Genomic DNA, 20,931 nt, shown 5'->3' with positions numbered 1-20,931 from the left:
CCTTACAGAATCTCAGTAAGCCTTTGTGCTTTGCACAGAACACAGATTTGGTAATCTGATTATTTTGTGGCATGGAAATTTGAATTAACTAATGATGTGAAATTATTTGAAACACCTAATGACTATTGATGTCCAGCAGCAGCTCAAGTCCCAGTTGTCAAGCCACCTGGGAGGAAAATGACAAATGCCATCTACTTTTTACTTTCTATTCATACACCGGGTTAATTTCTTAAACAGTAACAAAAGTTTGGATTTCTACATAGTTTCTCTATTATATTGGAAAAGGCAAGAGATTTTTTTAAATGAGGTGAATTAATTAAATCATGAGATGGTATTAATACATTCATGTAAGAGCAAAGTCACAGTTTACCAGAGAAAGTATAGAAGACTTTTTTAAAGCTGCAATTATGTACCTTACTGGAGAATACATGAATCTTTCTGCATTTCCACAGGTGTAAAAACCAAGCAGATTCTAACATCTCTCAGGTGCCTAGGCCCAGGGCCCATTTTAGGAATCTTGGGTTTATGTTGTAATTGTGATTTTGTCATCTCACAGTCACTTTAAGTTTTGTTAATGTGGTAAATATTCCTTCAGGACAAGAATAGAAGACCTCTATGAAATCTGTTTTATTAAAAAAACATAATTGTGGTAAAATATACAGAACATAAAATATGTCATCTGAATCATTTTAAGTGTACGGTTCAGTACTGCTAAGTACATTCACATTGTACTATTGACTGTTGTGCAGTCATTCTCCTGGTGCTTTTCACCTGGCAACAATGAAACTCTACACCCAATAAAGAACTCCCCCTCTCGCTTCACCCAGCCCCTGCCACCACCATCTTATTTTCTCTCTATATAGATTTGACTACCTCAGATACCTCACATAAGGGGGATCATACCATATTTGTCCTTCTGTGACTAGATTATTTCACTTAGCATAATATCCTCAAGGTTCATCCATGTTGTAGAATATGTCAGAATTTCCTTCCTCTTTATGGCTGCATTATATTCCATTGTATGGATAGACCACATTTTGTTTATCCATTAATCTGTTGATGGACACTTGGGTTGCTTCCAGCTCTCACCTGTTGTGAAAAATGCTGATATAAACAGTGGTGTACACAAATCTCTTTGAGACGCTGCTTTCATTTATTTTGGGGCATATACCCAGAAGTAGAATTGCTATATTATATGGTAGTTCTATTTTTAATTTGTTAAGGAACCATCATACTGCTTTCCATAGAGGTGGCACCACTTTACATTCCTACCAACAGTGTGCAAGGATTCCAGTTTCACCACATCCTTGCCCACACTTGTTATTTTCTGTTTTGTTTTGTTTTGTTTTGTTTTGACAGTAGCCATCAATGAGTGGTATCTCATTGTGGTTTTGATTTGCATTTCCTTAATGATGCGTGATGATTTGAACAACTAATGATTTGAGCAACATTTTTTTGTGCTTGTCGGTCATTTGTATATCTTTTTTGGAGAATTGTCTCTTCAAGTCTCTTGCCCATTGTTATTATTTATTTATTTATTTATAGATTTATTTATTTTTATTTATTTATTTTTGGCTGCGTTGGGTCTTCATTGCTGCACACGGGCTCTCTCTAGTTGCGGTGAGCAGGGGCTACTCTTCATTGTGGTGCGCAGGCTTCTTTTTGTGGTGGTTTCTCTTGTTGCGGAGCACTGGCTCTAGGCGCGTGGGCTTCAGTAGTTGTGGCATGCAGGCTCAGCAGTTGTGGCACACGAGCTTAGTTGCTCTGCAGCATGTGGGATCTTCCCGGACCAGGGCTCGAACCCGTGTCCCCTGCATTGGCAGGTGGAGTCTTCACCACTGTGCCACCAGGGAAGCCTTCTTGCCTATTTTTAAATCGATTTGTTTGCTTTCTGTTGTTTAGTTGTGGGAATTCTTTACATATTCTGCATAGTAACCCCTATTCAGATATATAATTTGCAAATATTTTCTCCCATTCCATAGGTTGTCTTTTCACTCTGTTGATGGTATCTTTAGATGCATAAAAGTTTTTAGTTTTGATGGAGTCTGATTTATCTCTTTATACTTCTACTGCCTATATTTTTGGTTTCAGAGCCAATATGTCATTTAAATCCAATGTCATGAAGGACTTCTATCAAATTTATCTTCCTCACAGAACCTAGAACTCATGAATTACTTCCATTTTGGTTGACTGAATGATTTAAATGTTAACTACCAACCAAATATTCATAAAGTTTCCTCACTCCAATTCCATTATATAAACATTTGTATTGTACAAACTGTGGGAATGTACTCCCTCTCTTTCTCTCTCAATCTATCTTTCCCTCTCTGCTCTGGCTTTTGTGCTCTCTTGTGTACTGCATACTCTTTTATTCTCTTTAATATTAGTCTCTGTGTAAAAATAAGAGAATTATTCTTATCACCAAATATTTTGTAGGGACTAAATTGAAGAAAAAAAATGTATGTGTAGGTTTGGCAAATTTGGCAATAGTAATTGCTCATAAATGATGCTGATTAACTATTGACCAAAAAGAAATCAGACTTGCAGGACATAGAAAGTCTTTAAAATTTGCAATACTGATATTAAACATCTGCATGACAGTGTCGGGGTCTTACACTCTTTTTGGGAAGATAAGTTTAGATTAAAATGTGTGCATAAAAAGAATCATGATCATCAGTGAGTAAAGCAAATACTGATGTCCGCCCAAGTTCCAAGGAGAGGGAGATTACTATGGAATTGATCAGCAGGATAATGCTTCATAGAGAAGATGAACTTGAGCATCATCTTGATGGACAGCTGAATTTAGATGACAGGAGAGGAAAAGAAGGACATGCCAAGACAGTGAACACTTGAGGGATGGTTAGTCTATCAGTTGGCCTTCAGAGTGTGGAAGGCCTTAAACATCATGTTATGGGTTCTGTACTTCATCTTCTAAACCAGGGGTTGGCAAACTTATTAACTTGTTCTGTAAAAGGCTGGACAGGAAATATTTTAGGTTCTGTGGTCAAAAATGTTCTCTGTCACATATCTTCTTTGCTTTTTTTTTTTTCCAACAACACTTTAAATATGTAAAACCCATTTTTAGTTCTCAAGCTGTACAGAAACAGGCCAAAGGCTGGATTTGGTATAGTTTCCTGACTGAGAATTCTATCAAAGATTTTTTGAACAATTACTTGACATGATCAGAGGTACATTCTAGGAAAATGGCTGAGGGTGGTGAGAAACACCTTACACATCTTTCCTACCTAGATTTTGTATCTTCAGAGAAAACATGTTTTACTAATTAAACTGGAAGGACAAAGTTTTATATTTTCTGACTGTGTAACTGGAAGGACAAAGCTTTATAATTTCTGACTGTGTATATAGAGCAGAGAATTCTACCATCACTGAGAAGATTACAGTATATAAGGTCTTTAGGATTACATTTTCATTGCATCTCACCCTCTTGCTGGCTACAGTTGGCATCATAATTTCTATTAATAGCATTACAAATGGGTACATTGTAGACAATTAATGGCTACTTTAAGAAGTGAATTTAGGAGGTGAAAATGCTTTATGGTCTCTGTAATAAAGAAGTTTTATTGCAGCTAGTTAAGAAATAAATATTATGAGAAGAGCAGATTCTTCTAGTATGTATCATAAAGTATGACCGTCTTTGTGCTAGCAACTTAATTCTACACATTTCATGTGTTTGCATTTAAAGGTATTTCCATCAAAATGATGATATGCAACCAAAGACATATATTGTCCCTTTGCTGATCTCCTGATCAATTAATGTTTACCAGGGAGATTTGGGTCAGCTTTACAGGAGGACTGATTAAGTAGTTTGTTATATGAACAAAATTAAGTTTCTTCATCTTTAAATGCAGTATAGGAGAACCCAAATGCTTTGAGTTTGTGATAATTTTATCTGTCAACTTGGCTAGGCTACAGTATCCAGATATTTGATTAAATATTATTCTAGGTGTTTCTGTGAAGGTATTTTAGATTAGACTATGTTGATCCCATATATATATGTGTATATACACACACACACACATAATTGATTCTGTTTCTCCAGACTGCTTGTGTGTGTGCACAGTATCTGACTTAGAGTATAAGTTGTGGGGTATACTGGCATATACATAATTAACTTTTGGCAATGGAGGGGTGAGCTTGTAGGTAAGGAGGCATTTCACAGAGTGACTGGAATCAAAGTCTGCTATTTGCATGCTCTTGTATGCTGTATGTATTAAGCAACTGGACAAAGAGAACAAATAACAATTTAAAGTATAAGCCCCAAGAGGACAGACAGCAGAAGCAAGAAGAAATACAGTCCTGAAGGCTGTGGAACAAAAACCACATTCACAGAAAGATAGACAAGATGAAAAGGCAGAGGGCTATGTACCAGATGAAGGAACAAGATAAAACCCCAGAAAAACAACTAAATGAAGGGGAGATAGGCAACCTTCCAGAAAAGAATTCAGAATAATAGTAGTGAAGATGATCCAGGACCTCAGAAAAACAATGGAGGCAAAGATTGAGAAGAGGCAAGAAATGTTTAACAAAGACCTGGAAGAATTAAAGAACAAACAGATGAACAATAAAATAACTGAAATGAAAACTACACTAGAAGGAATCAATAGCAAAATAACTGAGGCAGAAGAACTGATAAGTGACCTGGAAAACAGAATGGTGGAATTCACTGTTACAGAAGAGAATAAAGAAAAAAGAATGAAAAGAAATGAAGACAGCCTAAGAGACCTCTGGGACAACATTAAATGCAACAACACTTGCATTACAGGGGTCCCAGAAGGAGAAGAGAGAGAGAAAGGACCCAAGAAAATATTTGAAGAGATTATAGTCAAAAACTTCCCTAACATGGGAAAGGAAATAGCCACCCAAGTCCAGGAAGCACAGCGAGACCCATACAGGATAAACCCAAGGAGAAACATGCCGAGACACATAGTAATGAAATTGGTAAAAATTAAAGACAAAGAAAAATTATTGAAAGCCGCAAGGGAAAAACGACAAATAACATACAAGGGAACTCCCATAAGGTTAACAGCTGATTTCTCAGCAGAAACTCTACAAAGCCAGAAGTGAGTGACACGATATATTTAAAGTGATGAAAGGGAAGAACCTACAACCAAGATTACTCTAACCAGCAAGGATCTCATTCAGATTTGACAGAGAAATTAAAACCTTTACAGACAAGCAAAAGCTAAGAGAATTCACACCACCAAACCAGCTTTACAACAAATGCTAAAGGAACTTCTCTAAGTGGGAAACACAAGAGAAGAAAAGAACCTCAAAAACAAACCCAAAACAATTAAGAAAATGGTAATAGGAACATACATATCGATAATTACCTTAAATGTGAATGGATTAAATGCTCCAACCAAAAGACACAGGCTTGCTGAATGGATACACAAACAAGACCCATATATATGCTGTCTACAAGAGACCCACTTCAGACCTAGGGACAAATACAGACTGAAAGTGAGGGGATAGAAAAAAAATATTCCATGCAAATTGAAATCAAAAGAAAGCTGGAGTAGCAATACTCATATCAGATAATATAGACTTTAAAATAAAGAATGTTACAAGAGACAAGGAAGGACAGTACATAATGATCAAGGGATCAATCCAGGAAGAAGACATAACAATTATAAATATATATGCTGCCAACATAGGAGCACCTCAATATATAAGGCAACTGCTAACAGCTATAAAAGAGGAAATCAACAGTAACACAATGATAGTGGGGGACTTTAACACCTCACTTACACAAATGGACAGATCATCCAAAATGAAAATAAATAAGGAAACAGAAGCTTTAAATGACACAATAGATTAGATAGATTTAATTGATATTTATAGGACATTCCATCCAAAAATAGCAGATTACACTTTCTTCCCAAGTGCGCACGTAACATTCTTCAGGATAGATCACATCTTGGGTCACAAATCAAGCCTCAGTAAATTTAAGAAAATTGAAATCATATCAAGCATCTTTTCTGACAACAATGCTATGAGATTAGAAACGAATTATAGGGGAAAAAAAGGAAAAATCACAAACACATGGAGGCTAAACAATATGCTACTAAATAACCGAGAGATCACTGAAGAAATCAAAGAGAAAATCAAGAAATACCTAGAGACAAATGACAATGAATACACAACAATCCAAAATCTATGGGATAAAGCAAAAGCAGTTCTCAGAGGGAAGTTTATAGCTTTACAAGCCTACCTCAAGAAACAAGAAAAATCTCAAATAAATAGTGTAAACTTATACCTAAAGGAACTAGAGAAAGAAGAACAAACAAAGCCCAAAGTTAGCAGAAGGAAAGAAACCATAAAGATCAGAGCAGAAATAAATGACATAGAAACAAAGAAAACAATAACAAAGATCAATAAAACTAAAAGCTGGTTCTTTGAGAAGATAAACAAAATTGATAAACAATTAGACTCATCAAGAAAAAGAGGGAGAGGATTCAAATCAATAAAATTAGAAATGAAAAAGGAGAAGTTACAACAGACACTGCAGAAATACAAATCATCCTAAGAGACTACTATAAGCAACTCTATGCCAATAAAATGGACAACCTGGAAGAAATGGACAAATTCTTAGAAAGGTATAACCTTCCAAGACTGAACCAGGAAGAAATAGAAAATATGAATTGAACAATCACAAGTAAAGAAATTGAAACTGTGATTAAAAATCTGTCAACAAACAAAAGTCCAGGACCAGATGGCTTCACGGGTGAATTCTATCAAACATTTAGAGAAGAGCTAACACCCATCCTTCTCAAACTCTTCCAAAAAAGTACAGAGGAAGGAACACTCCCAAACTCATTCTATGAGGCCACAATCACCCTGATACCAAAACCAAAGATACTACAAAAAAAGAAAATTACAGACCAATATCACTGATGAATATAGATGCAAAAATCCTCAACAAAATACTAGTACACAGAATCCAACAACACATTAAAAGGATCATACACCATGATCAAGTGGGATTTATCACAGGGATGCAAGGATTCTTCAATATACACAAATCAATCAATGTGATACACCATATTAACAAATAGAAGAATAAAAAGCATATGATCATCTCAACAGATGCAGAAAAACTTTTGACAAAATTCAACACTCATTTATGATAAAAGCTCTCCAGAAAGTGGGTATAGAGGGAACCTACCTCAACATAATAAAGGCCATATACAACAAACCCACAGCAAACATCATTCTCAATGGTGAAAAACTGAAAGCATTTCCTCTAAGAACAGGAACAGAGAAAGTATGTGCACTCTCACTGCTATTATTCAACATAGTTTTGGAAGTCCTAGCCTCAGCAATCATAGAAGAAAGAGAAATAAAAGGAATACAAATTGGAAAAGAAGAAGTAAAACTGTCACTGTTTGCAAATCACATGATACTATACATAGAGAATCCTAAAGATGTCAGCAGAAAACTACTAGAGCTAATCAATGAATCTGGTAAAGTTGCAGGATACAAAATTAATGCACAGAAATCTTTTGCATTCCTATACACTAATGATGAAATATCTGAAAGAGAAAGGAAGGAAACACTCCCATTTACCATTGCAACAAAAAGAATAAAATACCTAGGAATAAACCTACCTATGGAGACAAAAGACCTGTATGCAGAAAACTATAAGACACTGATGAAAGAAATTAAATATGATACCAACAGATGGAGAGATATACCATGTTCTTGGATTGGAAGAATCAATATTGTGAAAATGACTACAGTATCCAAAGCAACCTACAGATTCAATGTAATACCTATCAAATTACCAATGGCATTTTTTGTGGAAGTAGAACAAAAAAATCTTAAAATTTGTATGGATACACAAAAGACCCCGAATAGCCAAAGCAGTCTCAAGGGAAAAAAACGGAGCTGGAGGAATCAGAGTCCCTGACATCAGACTACTACAAAGCTACAGTAATGAAGACAATATTGTACTGGCACAAAAACAGAAACATAGATCAATGGAACAAGATAGAAAGCCCAGAGATAAACCCACGCACCTATGGTCAAATAATCTATGACAAAGGAGGTAAGGATATACAATGGAGAAAAGACAGTGTCTTCAATAAGTGGTTCTGGGAAAACTGGACAGCTACATGTAAAAGAATGAAATTAGAACACTCCCTAACACCATGCACAAAAATAAAGTCAAAATGGATTAGAGACCTAAATGTAAGACTGGACACTATAAAACTCTTAGAGGAAAACATATGAAGAACACTCGTTGACATAAATCACAGCAAGATCTTTTTTGATCCACCTCCTAGATAAATGGAAATAAAACCAAAAATAAATGGCACCTAATGAAACTACAAAGCTTTTGCACAGCAAAGGAAACCATAAACAAGACGAAAAGACAACACTCAGAATGGGAGAAATATTTGCAAAAGAATCAATGGACAAAGGATTAATCTCCAAAATATATAAACAGCTTATGCAGCTCGATATTAAAAAAACAAACAACCCAATCCAAAAATGGGCAGAAGAACTAAATAGACATTTCTCCAAAGAAGACATACAGATGGCCAAGAAGCACATGAAAAGCTGTTCAACATCACTAATTATTAGAGAAATGCAAATCAAAACTACAATGAGGTATCACCTCACACCAGTTAGAATGGGCTTCATCAGAAAACGTAGAAACAACAAATGCTGGAGAGGGTGTGGAGAAAAGGGAACCCTCTTGCACTGTTGGTGGGAAAATAAACTGATACAGCCACTATGGAGAACAGTATGGAGGTTCCTTAAAAAACTAAAAATAGAATTACCATATGATCCAGCAATCCCGCTACTGGGCATATACCCAGAGAAAACCACAATTTAAAAAGACACATGCACCCCAATGTTCATTGCAGCACTATATACAATAGCCAGGTCATGGAAGCAACATAAATGCCCATCGAGAGACGAATGGATAAAGAAGTTGTGGTACATATATACAATGGAATATTACTCAGCCATAAAAAGGAACGAAATTGGGTCATTTGTTGAGTCATGGATGGATATAGAGAGTGTCATACAGAGTGAAGTAAGTCAGAAAGAGAAAAACAAATATCGTATATTAACGCATATATGTGGATCCTAGGAAAATGTACAGATGAACCGGTTTTCAGGGCAGAAATTGAGACACTGATGTAGAGAACAAATGTATGGACACCAAGGTGGGGAACGGCAGCGGGGTGGAGGTGGTGGTGGGATGAATTGGGAGATTGGGATTGACATGTATACACTGATGTGTATAAAATTGATGACTAATAAGAACCTGCTGTATATATAAAAAAAAGATAACATTCTTTTCTCCCCCCCCCCAAGAAAAAAATAAAAAGTGAGTGGATTAGAGAGAGTCTGTAAGAAAAAAATATATATATATATAATAAAATAAATAAATAAAGTATAAGCCCTCAAAATTAAAGTTATATGAACAGATGTTGGAGTATTACATGCTGTGATGGATACAATGTGAGGTGTCCCTCATGGAGGGTAACTAAGTCATGTGCTCTTTAGTGGGTGTGCAGGGATCTATTCATTGGTATCTTGATGGTTAATGACTCTTACAAACCATCCAGTAAACTTTAAAAATTTTACTTTTTCGGATGTATTAGCCATTACCAAGGGCAAAGTTTCTTTATGAACAATACAAAATTTTGGACTAAATTGGAGGTAATTCAGTTAAGTTCAAGCAAGATTTACTGAATGACCTCCCATGTGCTGGTACTAGGCAGTGTTCACAGGTGAATAAGAGACAGTCGTCTCAAGACTACAGTTTCATGATGGCTATTAAGCTCTTAGAAGAATGTCTACATTAATGAATAAACACATAGTCTATATAGTCTAAATTCATAATTATCTTTCTCAGAATAAGGAAAATTTTCATCTTTATCACAGTTTCTTTTCTTTTTTTCCCCTATATTTTGGCTATGCTGTGCAGCATGAGGGATCCTAATTCCCCAACCAGGGATTGAACCTGTAACCTCCGCAGTGGAAGCGCAGTATCTTTACCACTGGACCACCAGGGAAGTTCCTTAAGCACAGCTTCTTTAACAGAGTGCATAATTGAAAGATGCTGGAGGTTGAACATCACTGATGTGTTCTGTGGGAACAGAGTTCGGGACACGTATATTTTCATGAAAAAGACAGACAAGTAAAGACTTGGAGAAATGGTGTGTTCAGAGACAGAGACATATGTGATGAGATCCATTGGGAGACATTAGGCAGATAAGGGTGGAATTGGGCCCCAGAGATTGGACAGGATGAAGGAGCATGAGTGTTGGGAGGTGGGGACAAGGTGTTGCTGGGAATCTTTATCTTATTTATAGTCTTGTCTATAATCCTACAAATACTTTGACTAAGCAGTTATTTGATGAATAGCTCCAAATGCTTCATGTGTAACCTAAATTAAAACTAATATTACAAAAGGGAAGGTTTTAGTTTTGTGCTGCTTCTTTCTGTCTAAACCGTTACTGAGACTATAATTTTCCAGTGTTGTCTATCCTTGCTTGTTAGGTTTTATAGATTTTACTTTTCTGCTAGAGCAACTAAATTTCATTGGCAGGGTCTGAAACACTTAAGGGATTTTAAACCATAGAACTGTTTTTTTGCACAATCTCCTTGCGAAAAGTAACACCATTTTGGCATTTTATATTGTGGGAAGAGAAGCAATTTTATTTATTCAAACACTGAAGCTGACAAAGAACCCATTGGCTCTCACAACAATCCTAAAATAAACTGTATTGCTATTTGAACCACGGGTACAATTACCTATTTTCTACTTCTATTAGGAGGGAATTCAAACCGTAGTGAAGAAAAAATATTGAATGTCATAGTGCATTTGCCTTTGCAAAAACAGTCTGAGGTGTTATTAATGAGGATCTGCAAATAACCACAATTTTGCTCGGCTCAATGTTCCTAAATAAGTACTGGTTAAATCAAGGGAGCAATTTCTGCTTTCATTATATCTTGCATATGAAGTGTACATGTTATCTTAACATCAAAATGTGTATAATACTACCAAAGGGAGGAATCTGATGATGGCAGTATTTTGAACCACAAGTTATCAATAAATCACTTAGTGGTATGGCAGCGTTCCAACCAGGCAGAGTTTCGTTTATGCTGCAAATAAAGGTTGTTCTTTTGCTCATGTTTGAAATCCACACTGATATACATGATTAGCTCTATTAGGCTGCTGGTTGATTTAAGTAGATGAGGATTTCTTTTGGTTAATATTGTGAACAGACACATGTGTACATATATATGTATATGTGTATGTGTATAAATATATACATATAATTTTTAAAAAATGATGAATAACTTTCTGGTAACAATACTTACCTGGCAGTATTCAGAAATCTAGTTGTTGGGTGGTGGGGTATGGTTCTCCTTGTAAAAAGCAAATATTGATTACTTCTGTTAAATTGCCCATTTTAGTATTAGTTATATTTTAAGGTTTCAAGCTTGAAATTGGGAGACGAGCTGCCACTAGTTAAAATGCTCTTGGCTTAGGTGACAGTGGTTTAAAATTCCTGCAAATATACTCAACCCCAAATGGTTTCCACATGTAATTTTTTGCTGGATTCTTGATACTACCAAAATTTGAAGTCGACTGTGATCTTGGATTCTGCAACTTTAATTCTAACCTGAACCCTGTTGACAAACACTAGCTTTTACTTTTGATTTTCTTTTTCTCTGTTTTGATTTTGGTTCATTGTTTTCCAGCCTTCACAGCCATGGATGGCGTGTTGAGCTGTTGCTTGAGGCACACACTGCAGATCACTGAATAATGTAATTACAGTCTGTTAGCTGAGCTCTCAACTCCTACTGCAGGTTGTTTCTTGCAGAAGTGGTGACTCATGTGTACCATGTAGCACAGTGGGCTCAGAAAGATCAAAATGTGATCTGTTGAAACTAAAGAGTCTTAAATTTTGAGCTTCGATTTCTGGTAAATTCTGTTTATTATAAGCATAGTAAATTTGGTAAATTCTGTTTATTTTAAGCATAATACAAGAAGTGACAAATTGCTGAGCTACATGGTCTTTCACATTTTGATATCATATAATTGTTTAGATGATTATAAATAGCAAAGAAAAAATTGATAATAAAAGATATATGGTGTTTTGGATAAAGCTGTCTTCCAGAAATTCTTGGTAAATTTTATTGAAGGCATAAAAGTCTCTTTTGAACTACTCTGATATACTGGCAAGAGGGATTCTGAGTTCTACTGCCTTCCTTTAAATATTTAATGACCATTCACTGCTTGCAAAATTTTAGACATATAATTGTTTTTCTGCTCCTTAGGGATAACTTTGGGATGATACAAGCTTTAGAGCTTTTTTCCAGTGGATTTCCACTCATTTTCTTTATATGAAACCATGTAGAATTATAAACTATATCTAAACAAAGAAATGTATCCATTTAAGAAGTTGAAGTGGATAGTCCTTAAGGAGAGTAAAGTAAATTATAATATTTTATGTTATAAATATATAAATATATATCAGTTACAATGTAGGTGGACTAATTTTAAGTAAGACCGATATAAATTTATGTAAGTGTCCTTAATGGGAACTCAGCTAAGGGGACTAGTCAGTATTAATGGCTACAATAAGATTAAATCTAGTTACCAGAGGAGCAAGATTTTAGTTGTAATTTAAATGAAGCTTTTCATGATGTGGAGTGACACAGATATATTAATAATCCAATCCAACATGCCACATACAAGTACAACAGAAATAGAAACACTGTGCTCTGTGGGCCAGACCTTCAGTATTCTTTAGATGTTCTATTGTTTGATGGAGAACTTTTTTCACTGATCCCCTGCAGTGCATTTCTGTGTAGATACATTGTTATACAGACATGTACTGTTATCTCGTCGATTTTACTTTTCTAATCTTTTAATCGTTCTTCATCCTTGCCCGTGTTCACATGCCATGCTGTTTAGTGTGCCACTGATGTGAATCTCATCCGCTACCTGTCTATTAATAACAGTATCAAGATAATGGCTTGAATGGAAAGACCCTAAAAACAGTTTGAATAGGAATTTTGAAATATTCTTAACTTTTATGAAGTATTGATATAGCTTGGTCTACTTATACAGACCAGTGGATTCAAAATGTTATAACTTCTAAGGAATCCTTTGATTCGGGCTACCCAATGGCTTAATAATTTTATGCTATAGAAAGCACAGACAAATCTAGGATTTATTAGGCTGAGTGATTATAGTTCGAATAGCCTCAGAACTGATTTTAACACCCAAGTTACACTTTTAGAGTCGTTAATATAAAAAGGTGGATTGAGAAAATTTAAAGAGCTTGATTTGAATGAGATCATCTAAGAATGGCTCAAAGAAAATCAGCATGCATTGAGAGGAAATTCTAGAGAGAAAGAATGAAGTAAAATTCAAATTATAAAGAAGACCGTGAAGTAGACAGTTAGTATATCCTTGAGTATAGCAAGGTTGAAATCTGAAGGACTTTAAAATTTGGGAGCCTACTTTAGCAGCATGAGTCTAATATTATTCAAAGGAAAGGGAATAGAGGAAATTTGTAAAATTTTTTGGAGAATGGTGCAGGAAGCTACACTAGAATAAGCAATGCTTGAATCTTCACTTTGGCTGTAGGGTGTGGCAGCCAGGAGGAGAGCATGTTAGATTCAGCAAAGATAGAAGCTCGTATGTATATTCTCTTAAAATGAGTTTATGTCATTTTGGAAAGTTTTTCTATCTCACAGACCTTAATGTGTCACTGTAATCTCTGTCTGCATGGCCCAGTGCATACAATAAGTGGGCATCATTTCTTGATTTTAGCCCTTCATCTTTGAAAACATTTCTTTCTTTGCTCTGGTTCAGGGATTTTTGTCTTGGGATTCTGGTTTTCCTCCAAATATAACACCTTCCATGCCAGTGTCATGTGTTCTGGATGTGTCTGCTTTTATGTGGAGAGGTCCATAACTTTTCATCAGCTTTTCAGAGGGAACCATGTGTCCCTTACAAAACTCTGCAGTACAGGAAACAGGAAGTATCTCCAAGACCCTCCACATCTCTGAAACTAATTCTTTTCATTAACTGATTTTCTGTTTTTACCTGGTTCTTAATTCACCAAATTTTCTTATGGCTTTCCAATCTTTCATGACCAACTTCCCCAAAGAATGATTATTCTCAATCCTACATACATATTTGAATCACCTGGGAGACTTAATAATAGAAGTATGGTTCCTGGGTCCCATGCCCAGAGATTCTGAATAAATTAGTGTGTGGGGAGTGGCAACGGGGTGGGGACGATATTGTATATTTTTAAAAAGCTTCTCTAGATCATTCTAAAGCACAGCCAGACTGGAGAACCACTGACCTAAAGTGTTATGGAACTTCACATTTTAATTAGTCATGGTAAATTGGGAACAGTTTTGAAAATTGCATGGAAATGTCTTTCTTTGTTGCTTGTGGTGATCAGATTTGATTATGAAAATAAAGGGGAAAAAAGTGAATGGATCAGGCTATTATTTATATATTTCAATGCTTAACACCTGCCTAAAATGATGTCACCTCTAAATTCAATGTAAAGCTCTGTTAATATGAGGAGCTGTATCTTTTCCTTAATAAGTCCTGTGTAAACAATGAACAAAAATACAGATTACAGAAATTTGACTATTCAAAAGCATTTAACCAAAGCATAAATATTGAATCATGCATGTTATTCATGAAACATTCATCAATAAAACATAACCTTCTCTCTAGAGAAGGTTTCTCTCTAGAGTTTCTCTCTAGAGTCTGACTAGTTTTCAAATTAGGTCACTGACAAATCTCCTACAAGTATGCTGAGATTTAAAAATAACATATTTCTAGACTTTTTAAGTCAGGTTATCGAAATGCAGATACACATTTTAATTCCTCCAGTTTTAGTGATTTAGCCTAAAGCCCCTCCTTCCAGTCTTATACAAAATCTATATTTATTTTTTTCAATTTAATTAACAGAACTTCCTGCTTTATGAAGAATATATTTTCCTCCTTCTCATGCTTTTCCATTTCCCTTTGATTTTTAAATCAAAATTCAAACCAAGTCTTATTCATTGACAAGCTAAATAAACTGTTCTTTAGCAAAGAGGCTGCTTTCTAATCAGCTGTAGGATATAATTAGTACATTCTGGGCCAGTAAGAATTGGATTTACCAGATGTCAGCAACTGAAAATCTGGGCAATGCTAGTGGTAAGCAGCCGGAAGTGTGGGTGGAGAAAGGGGGATAAAGGAAGGGTATCCTTGCTTCAGGGGGACAAGGCTGTCAGGATTTAAGTGAGGAAATTTCTGCAAAGTCAGTCACTTGTACTATTAAATATGTCAAAGTTTCAAGTTTCAATATGCAAGTCTACCAGACCAAAAGCAACCATGGAGGATTCTGCATCAATAATCACGTATTATGGCAATTAGTCCATGAAGTACAAAGCTGCCATAGATGTAAAGCATCTTAGTTGAAAACCAGAATCTTGGCTCAAAGTCAAAGTTTAATTTTTGATAGAAGCCTGAACTTGGCTTCAGCTTTAGTCTAGCACCAGGACACCATGGACCCGTGATAAAATTATATTACTTCTTAATAAGAAACCAGCACATGAAATAGTTTAACTCTACCTAATTTTCATGCAGTTCCAATTTATCTAATCCAATTGCAGACCCACATATGCGGATCAAAATGAAGATCTAAGAGCCTTTTGAGCTATTTTTATGATCCGAAATAGCAGCATATTAGATTTCAGTTTGAAATAAAAATACATTACTTACAAATAGAGCAAAAAAGTTTCATGTTTGACTAAATCCTCTGAGAAATTTCTTGTGAAAAGAGATGGATCTAAAAAGGGGCATTGCAGTGTTCTATGAAAATAATCACCAGGGCCCTTCAAGCCCATTTTACTTGAACTTTTTACCAGTTCATAAATGAGGAAGTAACAGTTATTATGAATGCTTTAAAATATTCAGAATTGCATAGTATTCAAAGTATAATAGTATTATCAGTATGTGTTGTAAAGCCTTATTAACTCCAGCTCTACTGGTGTGGAATTTATGAAAATAAATTTATTCAATTCCTGCTACAAAGTTTGTGAATTCTGGATAAGCAAGAGCCATTGTCCAAATATATATATATATATTTTTCTAAGTGTATATATTCCAAATATATATATATATATATATATATATATCCATATATGTATACATATATTTAAGTTTTAATTAGAAGGCAGGTAATGCAGATAATCATAATTCTAATTTTCTGCACAGTCAACTCAGGATTATTCAGATTGATAGATCAGAAATGATTCAACATAAAAGATGTTCGAAGGAATTGATAGTGTTTATCTTGAAGAAGAAAGGACTTAGTAGGAATATAATAGCTCTCGTCAAATGTTTGAAGGCCTTTTACAGGGGGCTGAAATTTCTAGGAGCAAGGTCTTTGCGAGAACTCAAGGAGTTATTCTTCGGTGCTCTGAACATGTGCGTAGCACTTGATCAGCCCTTGGTAGGTGTAAAATGAGAAAAACCTCATCCCAGAGAATTTAAGGGATCCACCAAAGATCACTGTCCTGTTCCTACGGTTGTCTGTGTCTCACTATCCTAAGTGGAAGTGCCATGGCTTGAGTTATATTCTCCCGAAGATATGCAAGGTCCTAAATCCCAGTACATGTGGATGTAACTTTATTTGGAAATAAGATGTTTGCAGATGTCATCAAGTTAAGATGGGGTCATTAGGATGGACCCTCATCTGATATGATGGGTGACTTTACCAGAAGAAGCAAATTTGGGCAGCCTCAGGAGAATACCATGTAAAGACACAGAAACACAGGAGAAGAATGCCATAGGAAGACAGAGACACACAGGGAGAAGGCCATGTGATGATAGAGGTAGAGGTTAAAGTGCTGCAGCTGTGAGCCAAGGCATGCCAAGGATTGCCAACAACCACCAGAAGCTGGAAGAGGCGAGGCAGAATCCTTCCCTCCAAGTTTCAGAGGGAGCCTCGCCCTGTTGACACCTTGATTTTGCACTTCTGGCCTCCAGATCTGTAAGATAATACATTTCTGTTATTTTAAGCCACCCAGCTTGAGGTACTTTGCTATAGAAACCAGGGGTATTTAATAAATTCCTTGTCATTGGAAGGGCTTGTAGCAAGACTAATAGAACCATCAGTCAAGAGCGTATGGGGAAGAGCCCATGTGGAAAGTAGACTAAATCTAGTCAGTGCGATATTTTTAATTGAATGCCCACAATTAGGGCTGTAATGATAAGTTGCTCAACTTATCCTTAATTATTTCATAGTTTAGATTACTCCTAAGGTTTATATGACTCTAAAATATTGTATTATTTTACGGTAATTAAATTGTATTAAATGTGGAAGATCAAACAGCTTGTCAAATTGCAGATACATCTAATAATAAAATCATACAAGGAAGTGCCTAGTAGAATGAGTTTGCTTACCAAAATAAAATTTTGATCCTAAAATAAAATGTCAGATGACTAAAGATGAATCTGTTAATATGACTATTATATACCAATTGTTTTCCAATGCCCAAACAAGGCCCCTTCTAATACAAAGTCTGATACATGCATATGACTATAAAATAACATCTGCAATATATTAAATAATGCTTAAGGTGTGCACACAGTTTATGCTTATGCAAACATATTATTTATCAGTACTTAAATAAAAGATTATATTTTCAAACTCTGTTAACTGGAAAGTGTACACATAATTGAGAAAGCTTTAGAATTTAAGTTTTAGAAAACCGCTGTGGACTACACATGCTTGCACTGGTTCCATGTAAATTATTTTATTTTTCAATTTTTATCATGAAAATTTCAAAATGTACCCCAAATTAGAATAATGTAATCAATTCCCATGTAGCTATCTCCCTGCTTCAATGACCAACATTGTAAAGTTTTTTTTTTTTTCTTTTTTTTGCGGTACGCGGGCCTCTCACTCTTGTGGCCTCTCCCGCTGCAGAACACAGGCTCTGGACGCGCAGGCCCAGCGGCCATGGCTCACGGGCCCAGCCGCTCTGCGGCATGTGGGATCTTCCCGGACCGGGGCACGAACCCGTGTCCCCTGCATCGGCAGGCGGACTCTCAACCACTGCGCCACCAGGGAAGCCTGTAAAGTATTTTAAATAGCCACTCTCATGATTCAAGGACTGTGAGCCCAGCACCAAAATGATCAAACTTATTTTAATAAATTTGTTAATACTTGAATATTCCACACTGGGAACAATGACAGGCTCATGGTAGACTCAGTATTTCTGAGTTAATAATATTGCTGTTTTATAATCCAAGTGAGGTTTTGCTTGCATTTTATTTTATTATGTTTTGCATTTTAAGAGTGCATTTTAGAAGGTTAGGGAAAAGACAGTAGAAAAGTTACTATTGTGATTGTATTCAAAGATCACTCACTTATGATGCTCAGCAAGTTGAAAGACATCTTTTCTCTAGGCAGGAACTTAGAGAAGGTTATAATGTAGTGAGACTTTTTAAAGGATTATTCTTTTAAAAATCTCTCTCCTCTTCAAAACATAGTTTAACTTAAAAAAGTATATATTTGAGATCCCAGTGCTTTTAAGAACATTATTGTTATATTCAACATTTTCCTCTATCATCAAAATTATTTTTCATGCTGCATAGTTTTCCATTCCTTATTCAGCCTTTCCCTGTTGTTGGCTGTTAATGGTCGTTTCAGGTTTTAGCTATTATACAGAACACTGCTCTGAGAGTCCTTATATACGAACTCTAGTTTCATTGGTAATTATTTCCTTAAGACACACACCTGTAAGTGTAATTACATCGCTAAGGATCCTAAAACATAATGCTAAATTGCCTTCTAGAAGGATTACACAACTTTAATCTTCAACCACCAGAAATCCTCAATCGCAACAGGCATTATTTAAAAAAAGTTTAATTTAAAGGGAAAAACATATACTCTTGTATATTTTCATTCACATTTTTAGAATATTAGTAAGGTAGAGTATACTTTTTTCCTGTAAATAAATAGAACATTGTATTTATACTATTTATTCATTTTTTAGTTTCTTTGCCTGTTTTTCTCACAAAGTTTTATTTTTTAAAATTATTTATTTATAAGCAATATTTAGATAATAAAGATATTCACCTAAGGGGTTACTCTGGAGATATATTCAGGAGTAGAGAGTTTTTATTTTATTTATCATCATCAGATGAATATTTAGTAGAATTATCTGTTCATGTGACTCCTATGTATAAAATATCTCAATGATTTCCTAGAGTGGATGAATATTGAAGTCTCCTCCTCAATATCTGTTTCACTCCCACCCCCATCCCTGCCCCCACCCCCGGTGTGGCCACTGAGTGGTTGGGTGACTGACTAACCCACGGGCAGCCCCAGGTGTCTAAATCAATCACAACAGTCCCATCCTCCTTGCTAGGGATTGGTCAGGGTTCCAGGTCTGAGCCAATAAGGGCATCGATCTGATGATGAGGATTAATTCTGGATAGAGCAGGTGAATTAATTTGGCAAATGAGATGGGAGTTTGAGTTCTCTGGAGGCAACTGGGAACTGCTTCCCGACTCCTTAAGAAGAGTGGAATACTGAAAAGACCATTTCCTTTCCCCTGGATGCTGTCATCCATGGATGTGAAGCCTGAACAGTGGTAGTGATTTAACTACCAAGATGAGGATAAAGCCAGTGCAGAGAGGAGGGCAGAGCCTGGAGAATATCAGGGATCCAAGGTGGAGTCACAGAGTTAATCATCACCAGAGTCTCCACTACAGCCGGACCTCCAGGTAGGAGAGCTAATAATTTCCTTAGTGTTTTTTAAACTTGAGTTTTCTGTTAATTACAAAGAAAGTATTCTAAGCGATACTTATTAATATTACCTATTAAATACAATCCATATTTTTACCTTGGCCTGTCATATCTCCTACTATTTCCTGATTTATTCCCTGTATACTAGCCACATTACTTACTACGGCTTCCAGTTTTATGGTTTAAAAGGTTGTTTCTCAATCATAAGTTATAAAAGTTTAATTTTTCTTGAAGTTCCAGCTAAAATCTTACCTCCTCTATAGGGCAATCCATGTTAACTTCAGCTGAAATGAATCATGTGCACCTGTAAATTATTATACCATTTATTATTTTGTTTTCTCACTTGTTCGTTCATTTACTCAGTGCCTAGTCTATGTATTCTAATTCTCAGATGTATTACATGCTCTCTCATGGAGTGTATTCCTGTCCTATCTTTTTTACAAGACTGATGGCTCCTTGAGGACAACGGTTGTATCTTTCTATGTTTACATCTCATCTAAAGTGTAGCAACATATAACTTTATTTTCTATTGGTCAGGGGTTGCCATACAGTTTTTAAAACTTTCTGTGATAAGGGGATAGTTGTTCTCTTTTATTTGTAAAGGTGAAGGAAGTAGAAAGTAATTTCCTAAAATTAACCAGCAAATCAGTGGTTCTGTTGTAACCACTGATAAATATAATTTGTAAACTGGAGGCTCAACTACTGATAAGACAATTTGAATCTGAGATGGGACTTGAATCCCATTGTATCCACAATGTCTTGAACTCTATTCAGCATATAGTCAGCTCTCAGTAAATGTTATGTGAATATGTGAATGGGGCCTCCAACGAGGAAAAAGTAACAAGATCTCTGAGAATCACTGGAATGACATTAATTAGATGAGCAGATTTAAATGAGTTCCGAGTTGCTTAAATAACAAAGCAAAACCTGCATGATGGGGCTTCCCTGGTGGCGCAGTGATTGAGAGTCCGCCTGCCGATGCAGGAGACATGGGTTCGTGCCCCGATCCGGGAAGATCCCACATGCCACGGAGCGGCTGGGCCCGTAAGCCATGGCCGCTGAGCCTGCATGTCCGTAGCCTGTGATCCACAACGGG

This window comes from Mesoplodon bidens (genome assembly GCF_964165515.1).
Source record: "Mesoplodon bidens genome assembly, chromosome: 17".
In the NCBI taxonomy this organism is placed as follows: domain Eukaryota; kingdom Metazoa; phylum Chordata; class Mammalia; order Artiodactyla; family Ziphiidae; genus Mesoplodon; species Mesoplodon bidens.
Note: the sequence above shows the minus strand (reverse complement) of the source record.